Below are 14,043 nucleotides of genomic sequence, written 5' to 3' on the forward strand. Positions count from 1 at the left end.
GATGTTGACTGCTACCTAGATCCATCTTTTGGCTGGGAAATGGTGGATTCTCTTTGTATCAATACCTATTATGGGACTTTTCCCGTTTGAGTAAATCTGTGTACATAATTTATGTTATAAACTTTTTAACAATTCATTGAAGTGACAAAGATGTAATTGGTGAAAAAGTTATGATAATAACTCCACGACCAAATTGGCAACATATTTAAGTGTTATTTTGTGATTGGTGTATTCAATTTTTTTTTTTTTTTTTATATATATATAATTAAGTTCCTATAGTAGTCCCATGTATAAGTGTAGAGATCTACAAAATAATACCTAAACAAGTTGTGAAATTGGGTATGGTTGTAGGCATTTTGTTGCTAGTTCGGTCTTCCTCTACTGTGTTATAAATAACAGTTTGGCACCTATTGTGTACTGTCCCTTGGCACCTATTCATGAGCCCCTCAACCAGTGAGATAATTAGTTTTGATCCCAATTTTTTGGTATAACTAACTATAGAATGGACAAATTCAGGAGGCTAGTTATTTATTATTGTCACCATCTATACCTAATCTTATTGTACTTATCGATTCTACTTTGGAAAAGAGTTTGATCCATCCATTTTACTAGTTGCTACAAGAAAGGGAAACTGATGTTACTCAACCAGGATGGCCATGTAGATGATAATCTTAAATCCTCTGCACAAGCAGCTGAGGAGTTCTCATAATATATATTTGTAATTTTGGATAAAATTGTGTGATAAGTTTTTTTTTTCCCCCTAAGCATCGGCAACCATCTAATTTGGTCAATGATTAATAGTAAATAATAATCCAAATGGTGACATCTTCACCATTGTCTTTCCTATAAACAAAGGCTTCTTTATATGAGAAAAAATAGACACTTAAAAGCAATATTCTGCTGACAAGGATCGTCATCTCTAATTTAAAAGGAGTGTCTTTGCTCATTCAAAAGTTTAACAATTTTTCTTTAACATTCTTTTAATTTAGTTCAAGATCAAGCCACCAAACATCCGAAGTTTCTTTTAAAAAATTCCACATTAAATTAAGTACTAAGAACTATACATCCAAATTGGAAGTAAAAAAAGAAAAATGTTAATGCCACAATAAAATACATAATTTTTGCCACAATTCACTCAGGACGATAAAAATTATGCATTTTATTATAGTCCTAGCTTTTTTCTTAAAGGAAACAGTTCAAGATTAGGGTAATTATTAGGTACTCCCAGAGTACCATAAATGCATACTCCCTCTTCTCACATAACTGTGGGTCTCACTAATTAAATTTATAGTGGGACCTATAATTCATGTGAGAGGGGGGAATACGCATTTATGATACTCCCGGAGAATTCAATAATTTTCCTCAAGATTAAGCTATATAGCCATTGGATTGTAAAGCATCTTAAAAATCAATTAAGAGAAACTCCTTATATTAATGTTTTTAATAAAGAATTCTATGAAGATTTGTACCCTCTTTTATACCTGTGGGGCCCAATAATCTATGGGCCAGGCCCATTTGCTCGTGGAGAGTCCGAAAACCCAAGCCGAGGAGAGCTATGGTCCAAGCCCGATAACATAGAGCACAAGACTATTTTGGAATACAGCTGAGGACAGTTCAGTCCTCGGCAGATCCAAAATCCCACCGGAATAAAGGGGTAAAACTGGTATAGGACTAAACTTGAAAAGAGACCTAAAATATCTTGGGAAAGTTACCCTTATGACCCTTCCCAGATAAGACTCTGCACCTAGCAGAGCCGTATTCTTCAGCCTTATCAATCATCCCCAACAATTCTGGGATTAGACTGATGGGACAAATATCAGTCTTGTAAAGGTTGACCCTACACGTGGACGAAGGACAGTTAACGCAGACGAGTATAAAAGAAGAAAGTAAGTAAATCTAAGGGGAGGCCCCATTCCACCTCCAAAAAACAAAGACTCCATGGGGGAAAATATCAGGAGAACACCTGCACATCACAGAAAAACCCACTGTCGGGTAACCGGGGTAAGACCTTAATGACCCTCAGATCAAGTCCGAGGAGTCCAACCCCATAGGATGCGACCCTGCAGAGCTTAAATATTCAAACCCAACTCCTCTTGCTATATGAATTCCTCTAAAATCAAGACCGGAGCATCGCCCCGTGACCAACGGCTAGTTTTTCAAGTCCACTCTCTACAAATCATATTGTGAGGGATCTTTCATGTGCGAGCCCAACATCCTTATTGGGCCGCCAAAGAATCGTGTCCTTACAATATCTATCAATCAAAATTGATAGTTTGATACACTCTTTTTGTAGCTTTGCGATTTATCAATGCTAAATTTTGGGTGTATAGTTTGGTTTGTCAATATATGTTAAAGCCTTATTATGTTAGCTATGAAAAAGTGAGTGGGACATTTCATTTTTGATGAGTGAATTCTTTTTTTTTTTTTTTTTTTTTTTTTGAGAATGAGATGAGTGAATAATTGAGTGTAATTTAATGGAAAAATAAATTCTATGGTAAAATGTTTTTCAAAGAAAAAGTGTAAGGACAATTTTGCTTTTATTTCTAATGCCATTCTTGTTGTAGTGTAAAATGAAAAAGTAAAAACATGGAACACAACATGTGGAAACACATTGATAAAATACACAGAAAATGTAACTTAAAGTCATGTTTTTAGTGTATTTGGGCAATATGTATTTGCAAATAGTGTGTACAATAAACAATGTCCAATGAAAAAATGTCCATATATTAGCGAATGTATGATTATTTGTGAATAATAATAATAATACATGATGATTTGTGAAACTTTGACATGGGTAGCTCCAAGATGGGGTCAAAGATTTCAATGCATACACCAAAAACTGATTAGTATCTTGGTTGGATGATAAAAAACTATTATCGATAACGGATGTTATAAGTTGAAACTCTAAAAAAAAAAAAAAAAAATCTCACGAGATTTTAGAAATCATTAGCTCAGCTCTTAAGGGCTAATAACACTTTTACATGCTAGTATTATATTAGATTAATAAATAAGTAATGCTACATTCATAACATATTTTAAACAACAAGCTGTTAGTGGATAACATTACTCTCGTATATACCAACATAACTTTTTTACCTATTGTATGGACGCGATTTGTAACGACCCGTAACAGTATTGGGTTTGCACGTGAAAAGGCCCAAACAATATGATTTGTAGAGCGTGGGTGTACAGAACTGGGTTAACTTTTGTATAATAAAAAGATTCACTCTCACGTATATTGAAAGTCTAAAGTTGGCACAATGATCGCTTTTCTTTGGTGATCGGTACAGTTTTGTTTCCTCTCTTTTTGCTTTTTTTCTTTGTCTATCTTTTTCTTTTTCTTTCTTTCTATTTCGATCCCCCTCCTGCATGTTCTTCTTTTAGTTTATATACCACCCTTTGCCTTCCATCCTCACCGTACACGTGTAGGTTGGGTTCGGAGGATTTCTTTCTGTCCCATCCAGCACCTCTTAGAACTTCCTATGGGCAGCTGTAAGGCTGCCTCCTTACTGTTTAGGTATCACCTCCACATTAATGCGGCCAGAGAGTTGGTTGAGAAGTCATTAATGCGGAGGCAGCTGTGGTTATAGATATTTGTTTATCTTTTCCCTTTTACCCTTGGTCTGTGATCCTATCTGCATTGGTGACATAGTTCTGAGGCCCGGCGACCACAAGACCTCGCCCTGTTCGTTCTCGGACGCACAGTGCCGAGGAGCATGGCATCCTCGGACGAATATAGCGCCTCACCCTCGTGATATTGACTACCACCCCCTTCAGTAATTACCTTATGACCTGACTTGGCCTCTTCGGATGGATATGCATTCTCGGATGGGCCACAGGCCCAACACCCTTGACCTTAATGGGCCTATTGATCGAATGGCCCCCACAATAACCCCTCAAAATCCTACTTTTCGACTCCTCGGGAGAGAAAAGTGGATTTTGACGTCATAAGCCCGTACCTATGTGTGTTTTGGGGCATGCCCCTGACGCTTCAGCATCCCGATTTTTGCAGTATTAAATTTTGACAACGCTCCTGTCTCCCACGTTCGACGGTGAGATCTAAATCGAACGGTAGAAGGCTTCCCTTGTTTTGTGAGCGGGAACTTCACCGCTCACAATCCTCACATGACTATAAAGGCGTTCCCTAATTAAACCTGTACTTTACCTTCGATGATTACATGGTTCCAGAGCTCATACATTGAACCTGCCTTTCTCCAGTCTTCGTTATTCTCCTGGTGACTACAAATAATCATACGTTGTCCGAGGTCCTTCCTTTGAACCTGTAAGTCCTCTTGAAGTTTTTACCACTTTCGTTTCAAACCCAATAGTCCTTTCTACTAAGTTTTTTAGAAAAATGGGGAAACAAAAGAATTCATTTCGATGTCTCGTTGAGTCCGAGAAGGGTATTAGAAACTTTCGCTCTAAGTATAAAATCCCTCCAACGGTAGGGATGAGGTATGCAGCTTAAGGGGAGTAGGTTGATGCCAGGCAAACTGGGGAAGTAGTTATCCCCATGATTGCCTTTATAAAAGGCGGGATGACTATCCCCATGGGTAGTATTACTAGGAGTTACCTCAACTTCTTTAGGCTATCCCTCACCCAGTGTGCTCCAAATATGTTTAGGGTCTTGGGAAGCATAGATGCTCTGAATAAGAGAATGGACCTAAAGCTAACCCATTATGACGTGAATTGGGTGTACAACCTTCATCGCTTAACTGACTAGGGGTATTATCTCAAGTCGAGATATCCTGAAGTAAGGCTAATTCAGTGCCTCCCCACTTCAAATAAGAACCTAAAGGAGGATTTCCTTATTCTCTCTGAGGAATGGCACGATGGTTTGCCTTGTCCGACAGTAGAGGGAACACCAGGTGGGCGCGTAGTTATAGATCTATACTATTTAGTTCGTGAACACATTTCGTTTACTTTTATTATTTTTGTCTCCTACAATTTTAACCCTAAAATCAACGATTTTGCAGATATGCGCTACACGAAGCCCAATCTCAAGTTGGTCAATAAGGCGAGCCTAGATAAGTTATTGAAGGCTGAAATATACATGAATGAGGCTGACGGTTAGCTTCGGGCAGCACACTTAATTCTCGGCTATACCCCCCTTTCTTTTGCTTTCCAGGCGCCAAAGTGCATGATTAAAGCACGTGATCCTCGGCTTCACCGTATCAATGTTGCTTACGAAGGGTTCATTGTTCTAGAGGGTATTCCGCTTCCCCAGTACACACCTCGCACAGTGCCTCTTTTCGTAGCCAGCGTCTCGACGGGAACTTCTTCACCCTTACCTTCCCCCAGGAAAAAGGGAATAAAAAGGGGAAGGAAAAAGGAAAGAGGCGAGGAAACCGTTGTAACAGTATCTGAGTCCTCGGACGATTTTGGGATTTTTAATCAACCCACAAGCCCCGAGGAAGACCCTGACGAGATGGGGATACAAAGAAAACCCCAGAAAAGCTTGTTGGAGCTGATGGAAGGTCAGCCGGGAAAGACTGTACCTGTAAAAACGATACCATCCCAGGCTTTATCTCTTCCAGCTAGGTCTCCTCCTCCTGCTCCTCGCCACCCTCCTCGGTCATCTCCACAACCAGTGCTTCCCAACGCTGCTGAGCAGAAAAGGCGCAGAGAACAGAAGGGCAAGGAGGTGGCGGATACGAGCAAGTCTCGTCCCACTCGAGAGGAGGATGTCCAACGAGCTGCAAAGCAGCAGAAAACTAAGCACCAAGCCACGCGGGGCCAAGAGAAATCTGATTCCCCACATCCTGAGCCACAAGCATGGTTGCCAGCACCTATGCACGATGGGGAGCCCCTGCGAGATGATGCCTCTATAAGAGACTTTAACGGTGGCATAGGGTGTCACGTAGCCTTGGCCATAGAGGAAGCCTTATTGCTCCCGAAAGATATGGCCGAAATAAAGAATATGAGGAAGAATGAACTCGTCCTCGACAACAAACGATATTTGGGCATGGTAAGAAGCTATCTTCTATCCTTTTTCATTCTATGACTGTTACTCACCAATATGCACTTTTCATTGACTATAGTGTTAAACTTTTTTTTTTTTTCTACAGATCATCCAAAATACTTTCAAGTTAGATGAGATGCTCAATGCCTGTTCCGATCAGCTAGATGGCGAAAGGAAACGACGGGCAACAGTTGTACAGACCTTGACCAAATCTGAACAGGACTTGGCCGATGTAAGGAAAAAACTACAGGTCGAAGAGCAAGCTCGCAAGAGCGCCGAGTCGGCATTAGAAGGCTACCAGAAGCAGGTCGAGGACCAAGCAAGGCTTCTGCGCGAGGCGAATGCCGAGCTAAAGAAGACTTAGGAGCAAGCTCTTGTTCTTAAGAAGCACCTGGAGGAAACTCAAAAGCTAAGGGAGCGAGCTGAAAAATTCAAAGAGCAAGCCGAGAAAGCGAAAATCAACGTCGAACAGGCAATGAACGAAGCTGAGCAGAGAGGCTACGAAGTTGGTATAACTGAAACTGAGAAGGTTTTGAGGGCCGAGGTTCCGGAGGTATGCCGTATCTACTGCGCAAGAACTTGGAGCGAGGCTCTTAACCGTGCTGGGGTTGAAGCCTCATCTAAGTTATGTAGGCCAGAGAGCATATTCTATCCCGAGGCGATACGCCCCTCAGTTCTTCAACCCCATCAGGCTGATGCTCCTTCTACAGTTATTAACCTAAACGAGGAGGTTTTGCCTTACGATTCTCCTCCTCGCGGCCAACCGGAACCAGCTAAAGAGAGACTTACCCCTCCAGGAGCTTCCCCAAACAGGACCACCACCGCTTCAGAGGCAGAGACGGCCTCCCAGGGTTTTCAACGGGAATTGGACTCTACAGTTCTATCAACTGGGGGCTTTACCAAAGCCAAAGATGGAATCACAACTTCAGAGGCACACCTACCCGCCAGCCAGAACCCATAGATCCAGTCGAAATTAAAAAAGTAGAACCTGTTTTGTAACTTAATTAGACACTTAGTAGAGGACTTCCTTACTTATTTTCTTATCGCTCTTGCGGATCTATGTTATCTTTGCACTCGTACACTTTGTCATTGTAATTTTGGATGGGTTCATTTCAACCACCTTCTTAATTGTACGCCAACTTGCGTCCCAAGACCTCCCTCTGAATCCTCAATGAATGTTACGGGGCATTATTTCCCGTCAAGTTTATGATTAGAAGACCTATCACAACTCTGTTACTGTTCAATAATTCAATACATAACATAGGAGGTTAATTTCTACCAAGTCTGCGGTCCGAGGACCTGGCCTGACTTAATTTCTGTTCACCTTTTTAATATACATTATAGGGTGTTAATTTCCACTAAGTTTGCGATCCGAGGACCTGGCATAACTTAGTTTCTGTTTAACAATTCAATATAAATCACAGGACGTTAATTTTTACTAAGTTTGCGATCCGAGGACCTGGCATAGCTTAGTTTATGTTTAACATTTCAATATAAATCATAGGACGTTAATTTCCACTAAGTTTGCGATCCGAGGACATGGCATAACTTAGTTTCTGTTTAACATTTCAATATAAATCATAGGAAGTTAATTTCCACTAAACTTGCGATCCGAGGACCTGGCATAGCTTAGTTTCTGTTTAACATTTCAATATAAATCATAGGACGTTAATTTCCACTAAATTTGCGATCCGAGGATCTGGCATAGCTTAGTTTCTGTTTAACATTTCAATATAAATCATAGGACGTTAATTTCCACTAAGTTTGCAATCCGAGGACCTGGCATAACTTAGTTTCTGTTTAACATTTCAATATAAATCATAAGATGCAGGAGTACAGGATGTATGGTTGACGTAAGTTAAAAGAAAATATTTGAATTGAAACACTTTTATTAATAATAATACCTCTTGAGATTATTTACATTCCAAGGATGGAGTACAGATTTTTCATCTAGGTCCTCTAGATAGTAGGCTCCTATTCCCGCTACAAAAGTGATCCGATATGGCCCCTCCCAATTAGGTCCCAATTTTCCCCAATTTAGATTCTTAGTGGCCCCCAGGACTTTCCTCAGCACCAGATCTCCTATGGCTAATGGCCTCATCCTCACATTACTATCATAGCCCTGCTTGAGTTTATGTTGGTAGTAAGCTAGTCGAACCATCGCACTCTCCCTTCGTTCTTCAATCAGGTCCAAACTTTTCTCCAACATCGCATCATTGCTACCCGAAGAGAATGTACTGGTCCTTAACGTTGGGAATCCAGTTTCCAGGGGAATGACGGCCTCGGCCCCATAGGTCATGGAAAAGGGAGTTTCCCCCGTTGAGCGTCGGGGTGTTGTCCGATATGTCCAAAGCACATGTGGCAGTTCTTCCACCCACTTTCCTTTAGCGTCATCCAGCCTCTTCTTAAGCCCATTGACTATCACTTTGTTAACAGCCTCAGCTTGTCCATTGCCTTGTGGATAAGCCGGAGTGGAATATCTGTTTCTTATGCCCAGTTCTGAACAATACTCCCTAAAGGCATTGCTATCGAATTGGAGTCCATTATCTGAGACAAGAGTTCGGGGAATTCCAAATCGTGTAACTATGTTCCTCCAAACAAACCTCTTCACATCTACGTCCCTGATATTCGCCAAGGGCTCAGCTTCAACCCATTTAGTGAAGTAGTCTGTGCCGACTAGCAGGTACTTCTTGTTTCCTATGGCTTTAGGAAAAGGGCCGACAATATCCAGCCCCCACTACGCAAAAGGCCAAGGGTTAGAGAGAGGGTTAAGAACCCCTCCCGATTGGTGGATATTCGGAACATATCTCTGACACTGATCGCATTTCCTAACGTACTCCTGCGCTTCCCTCCGCATATTTGGCCACCAATAACCCTGTGTGAGGGCTCAACATGATAGAGACCTTCCCCCTGTATGGCTCCCACAAAGGCCCTCATGCAATTCCTCCAATATCGACTCTGCTGTCTCAGGAGGTACACAGAGCAGGTATGGCCCCGAGAAGGACCGTTTGTATAACTTTTTATCCTCGGATAACCAGTACTGAGGAGCCCTCCTTCGTATTTTCTCTGCTTCCACCTTATCATCGGGCAATACGTCACTTTCAAGGAATTTTAATATGGGATCCATCCAGCTTGACGACGGATTAGTTTGTCTGATTTGGCAAACCTCCCTTTCTGGTGAGGTCGAGGTACACAGGTCTTCGATGATAACCATCCGAGGAAAATTTCGTACTGAAGAGGTGGCAAGGGTCGCCAAGGAATCAGCGTGGGTATTTTCACCTCGAGGAATATGCAACAAGTCAAAAGATTCGAACTTCGTTCGTAGACTCCTAACCCGGTTCAAATACTCTTGCATCCTCGGGTCTCGGGCCTCCAATTCTCCTCTCACCTGGCCGACTACCAACCTCGAGTCTGAGAATAACTTCACTGCCTTTCCGCCCATTTTATGGACCATACTCATTCCCATTATCAAAGCTTCGTATTCTGATTCATTGTTAGTAGCCAAGAACCCTAGTTTTAACGACTTCTCGATGATGACCTCTTCGGGGGATATCAAAACCAATCCCAATCCTGCTCCCCGCTGGTTTGCGGCCCCATCCACGTACACTTTCCATAAAGATTCTCTTTGTGCGGATATTAGGCCAACCGATTTTTCATCCATGTGATCTTGATTCATATTAACTTCCTCTGGGCACTCGGCGAATTCAGCCACCAGATCGGCAAGGACTTAACCTTTTACAGAGGTGCGAGGCATTTATTTGATATCAAAAGCGTCCAGGATTGTGCCCCACTTGGCAATTCTTCCGGTGTAGTCAGCACTTCTGAGTATGGACTTGAGAGGCAGTTGGGTCAAAATAACCACAGTGTGGGCTTGAAAATAGTGCAGAAGTTTTCGTGTTACGTGGACTACCGCTAGTACGGCCTTTTCTAATGACAGATATCTCACCTCGACTTCATGGAGGGATTTACTTACATAATAAACCGGCCTTTGGACGCCATTGTCTTCTCGTATCAAGACGAAACTAACCGCATGAGGGGCTACCACCAAATAAGCATACAACACCTCATCCACTTCAGGGCTAGACATAATAGGTGGCCTGGACAAGTAATCTTTCAACTGCTGGAACGCTTCAGCACACTCCACGGTCCATTCAAATCCTTGGCACTTATGTAATAGGTGGAAAAAAGGACGACACCTTTCAGCTGACCTGGCGATGAACCGATTCAACACAGCAGTCATCCCAGTCAGTTTCTGCAACTCTTTTGGATTCCGAGGTGCTTGCAAATCATTAATGGCCCTAATCTGGTCTGGTTCACCTCAATTCCTCTATGGGTCACCATGTACCCCAAGAATTTCCCGAAACCTACACCAAAAGAACACTTCAAAACATTCAAGCACAACTTGTGTTCTCTCAGTATCCCAAAAATACTCGTGAGATCTTCCACGTGTTCGAACACTACTTTACTTTTCACAACCATATCATCAATATAAACTTCAATACTTCTACCCAGTTGTGGTTCAAACATTTTCGTCATCATGCGTTGGTAGGTGGATCCAGCGTTTTTCAAGTCGAAGGGCATCACCTTGTAATGGTAATTCCCAATCGGTGTCACAAAAGCAGTCTTTTCCTGATCGTCGGCGGCGAGTGGTATTTGGTGATACCCTTGAAAGGCATCCAAGAAACTCATCCTGGGGTGACCCACGGTCGCATCCACCAACTGGTCGATCTTCGGCATAGGAAATGGATCCTTGGGGCAGGCCTTATTAAGATCCGTAAAGTCCACGTACACCCGCCATTTTCTAGTCTTCTTTTTTACTACCACCGTGTTGGCCAACCATTGAGGGTAAAAAACTTCCTTGATAGCCCCTGCCTGCTTGAGCTTGGCAACTTCACTTCTAACCACCTCGGCATGCTCCTTCAATGGTCGCCGAGGAGGTTGTCTCCTGGGCATAACGGCAGGGTTCACGTTTAGTCGGTGACAAATGAGATTCGGGTCCACCCCTGGCGCTTCATACGGGTCCCATGCAAAAACATCTACATTGGCTCGGAGGAATTCCAGCAAACTCGCTTTCTCTTGCAAAGGCAATTTGGCCCCAACCTGGAAGAATTTTTCTGGATCATCAGCAACAATTGCCTTCTCTAAATCTTCACACTCTATCCCATTGGCTGGCATGTCTAAGCCTGATACTGGGAACTTTAATTGCTATAATCATTGTCGGCCGTAGCCGAGGTTTCTGCTTCTGGCCGATGCTGTATAGCCGCTACTAGGCACTGCCGAGCAGCCGCCTGACTCCCTACTATTTCCAGCACTTAGTCTCTGGATGGGTACTTCACCTTCTGATGTAGAGTGGACGAAACCGCTTTAAGGGTGTGAAGCCAAGGTCTGCCCACAATAGCCGTGTACGGAGAAAAAACATTCGTGACAATAAAGTCCACCTCCACCACATCCGTACCTGATTGCACGAGCAGCCTGATTAGCCCCATGGGAGTGACCAACCTTCCCTCAAAACTTACTAGAGGGGAATTATAGATTGTTAAGTCCTTTGGTTTCAAACCTAACCCTTTGTACAAATCTGGATACATCACATCCATAGCACTTCCCTGATCAACCATCACTCTTCTGACATCGTACTCGCTAATCCTCAACGTTACCACCAAGGCATCCTCATAGGGCTGTATGGTCCCAGCCATATCCTCATCTGAAAAGCCCAAAATCAGGGGGACATGTCTCTTGGCTCTCTTCAATGCTTGAGAGTGATCTTCGGCTGGGGATCGGGACACCGACAACACTCTGGAGGGGCAAGATCCAGTCCTTCCCGGGGCCGCAAAGATAACGTTAATCGTACCCAGGGGGAGCCTTGATGAAGTGTCCCCACGCACCTCGGAACCTGCTTGGCTCACCCTTCCATTGGAGTGATGCAAGAGTTGCTTTAATTTCCCTTCACGGACCAACTGTTCCAAGTGGTCCCATAAATTACTGCAGTTGTCCGTCGTGTGCCCATGATCCTGATGATAATGGCAATACAAACTCGGGTTGCATTTCCTAGGCTCTCCCATCATCTTGTTCGGCCATTTGAAGAATGGCTCGTTCTTTATCTTCTCCAAAACCTGTTGAACGGGCTCCCAAAATACTACATTAACAACCTGGGCGTCCGCCGAGCTCGACTACCCAACAAAGTCCCTTCTTGGTCGGCTGTTATTATAACGGTCCGACCTGAAATCGCTCCTCTCCTGAGGGATCACCTTGGCCTTTCCTTTCCCTTGAAGTTGATCTTCCTCTACCCTTCTGTACTTATCTATTCTATCCATCAGCTGGTGCACACTAGTGACAAGTTTACTCGTCAAGGATTTCCTCAAATCGTGATCAGCTGGGAGACCAGCTTTGAAAGTGGTTATAGCCACAGGATCATTCTTTCCTTCTATTTCGTTAAACATTTCCCAGTACCTATCCGAGTAACTCTTGAGAGTCTCGCCCTCTCGCATAGACAAAGTCAACAAGGATCCTAAAGGCCGAGGAGTTCTGCTGCACGTAATAAAGCGAGCATCAAAAGCCTGAGTCAGTGTTTTGAAAGATCCAACAGAATTGACCCTTAAGCCATTGAACCACCTCATCGCCGTCAGACCCAAACTCGATGGAAAAAACTTGCACATCAAAGCATCATCCCTGGAGTAAATAGCCATCTTCTGGCTGTAATAGCTTACATGTTCCACCGGATCTGAATGACCATCATACAGAGAGAATGTAGGCTGATTGAACCGCCGAGGATGGGTAGCGCTGTCTATGTTTCTCGTAAAGGGTGACTTGGAAATTTGACTCAGGGCTTTGTTCATGGCATCGTTTCCCAAGCCCCTGCTAGTTGGACTTCTACGCCTACGTCGATGGCGATGCTTCTCTTCATAGGAGAAAGTCTCGCTTTGCGGAGTTCTCGATCTCCGCCTGTAACTAGTTCCATCCGACTCCCCAGATGATGGTTCGGAGCAAGGTGGTGAACGTTCCCGCCGTACATGGCGCAACTCTCTCTTCAAGTCTGCAATCTCACGTTGCAGATTCCCATCATGCTTCGCATGGGAGACGTGACTCTTCCCCCATGAGTGGCTCCTGGTGGTACGAGTTATACGTACACTCCCTTCCCGGCCTTCTCTCCATTCGGGACTCCTTCGAGGACCACCATGCTGAGAGCCCCTTGACTCCGCCTGATGCAGGTTGACATCCTCCTGATGCGGTCCCACCGCGGGGTGAGGTGGACCCACTTCTTCCATCGGAAACGTTGCAACGAAAATCCTCTAAGCTAACACAAGCTCTCCCCACAGACGACGCCAATTGTATGGACGCGATTTGTAACGACCCGTAACAGTATTGGGTTCGCACGTGAAAATGCCCAAACAATATGATTTGTAGAGCGTGGGTGTAAAGAACTGGGTTAATTTTTGTATAATAAAAAGATTCACTCTCACGTATATTGAAAGTCTAAAGTTAGCACAACGATCGCTTTTCTTTGGTGATCGGTACAGTTCTGTTTCCTTTCTTTTTGCTCTTTTTCTTTGTCTATCTTTTTCTTTTTCTTTCTTTCTGTTTCGATCCCCCTCTTGCATGTTCTTCTTTTAGTTTATATACCACTCTTTGCCTTCCATCTTCACCGTACACGTGTAGGTTGGGTTCGGAGGATTTCTTTCTGTCCCATCCAGCACCTCCTGGAACTTCCTATGGGCAGCTGTAAGGCTACCTCCTTACTGTTCAGGTATCACCTCCACATTAATGCGATCAGAGAGTTGGTTGAGAAGTCATTAATGCGGAGGCAGCTGTGGTTATAAATATTTGTTTATCTTTTCCCTTTTACCCTTGGTCTGTGATCCTATCTGCATTGGTGACATAGTTCTGAGGCCCGGCGACCATAAGACCTCGCCCTGTTCGTTCTCGAACGCACAATGCCGAGGAGCATGGCATCCTCGGACGAATACAGCGCCTCACCCCCGTGATATTGACTACCACCCCCTTCAGTAATTACCTTATGACCTGACTTGGCCTCTTCGGACGGATATGCATCTTCGGATGGGCCACAGACCCAACACTCTTGAACT

This window comes from Quercus lobata, chromosome 10 (genome assembly GCF_001633185.2).
Source record: "Quercus lobata isolate SW786 chromosome 10, ValleyOak3.0 Primary Assembly, whole genome shotgun sequence".
NCBI lineage: Eukaryota > Viridiplantae > Streptophyta > Magnoliopsida > Fagales > Fagaceae > Quercus > Quercus lobata.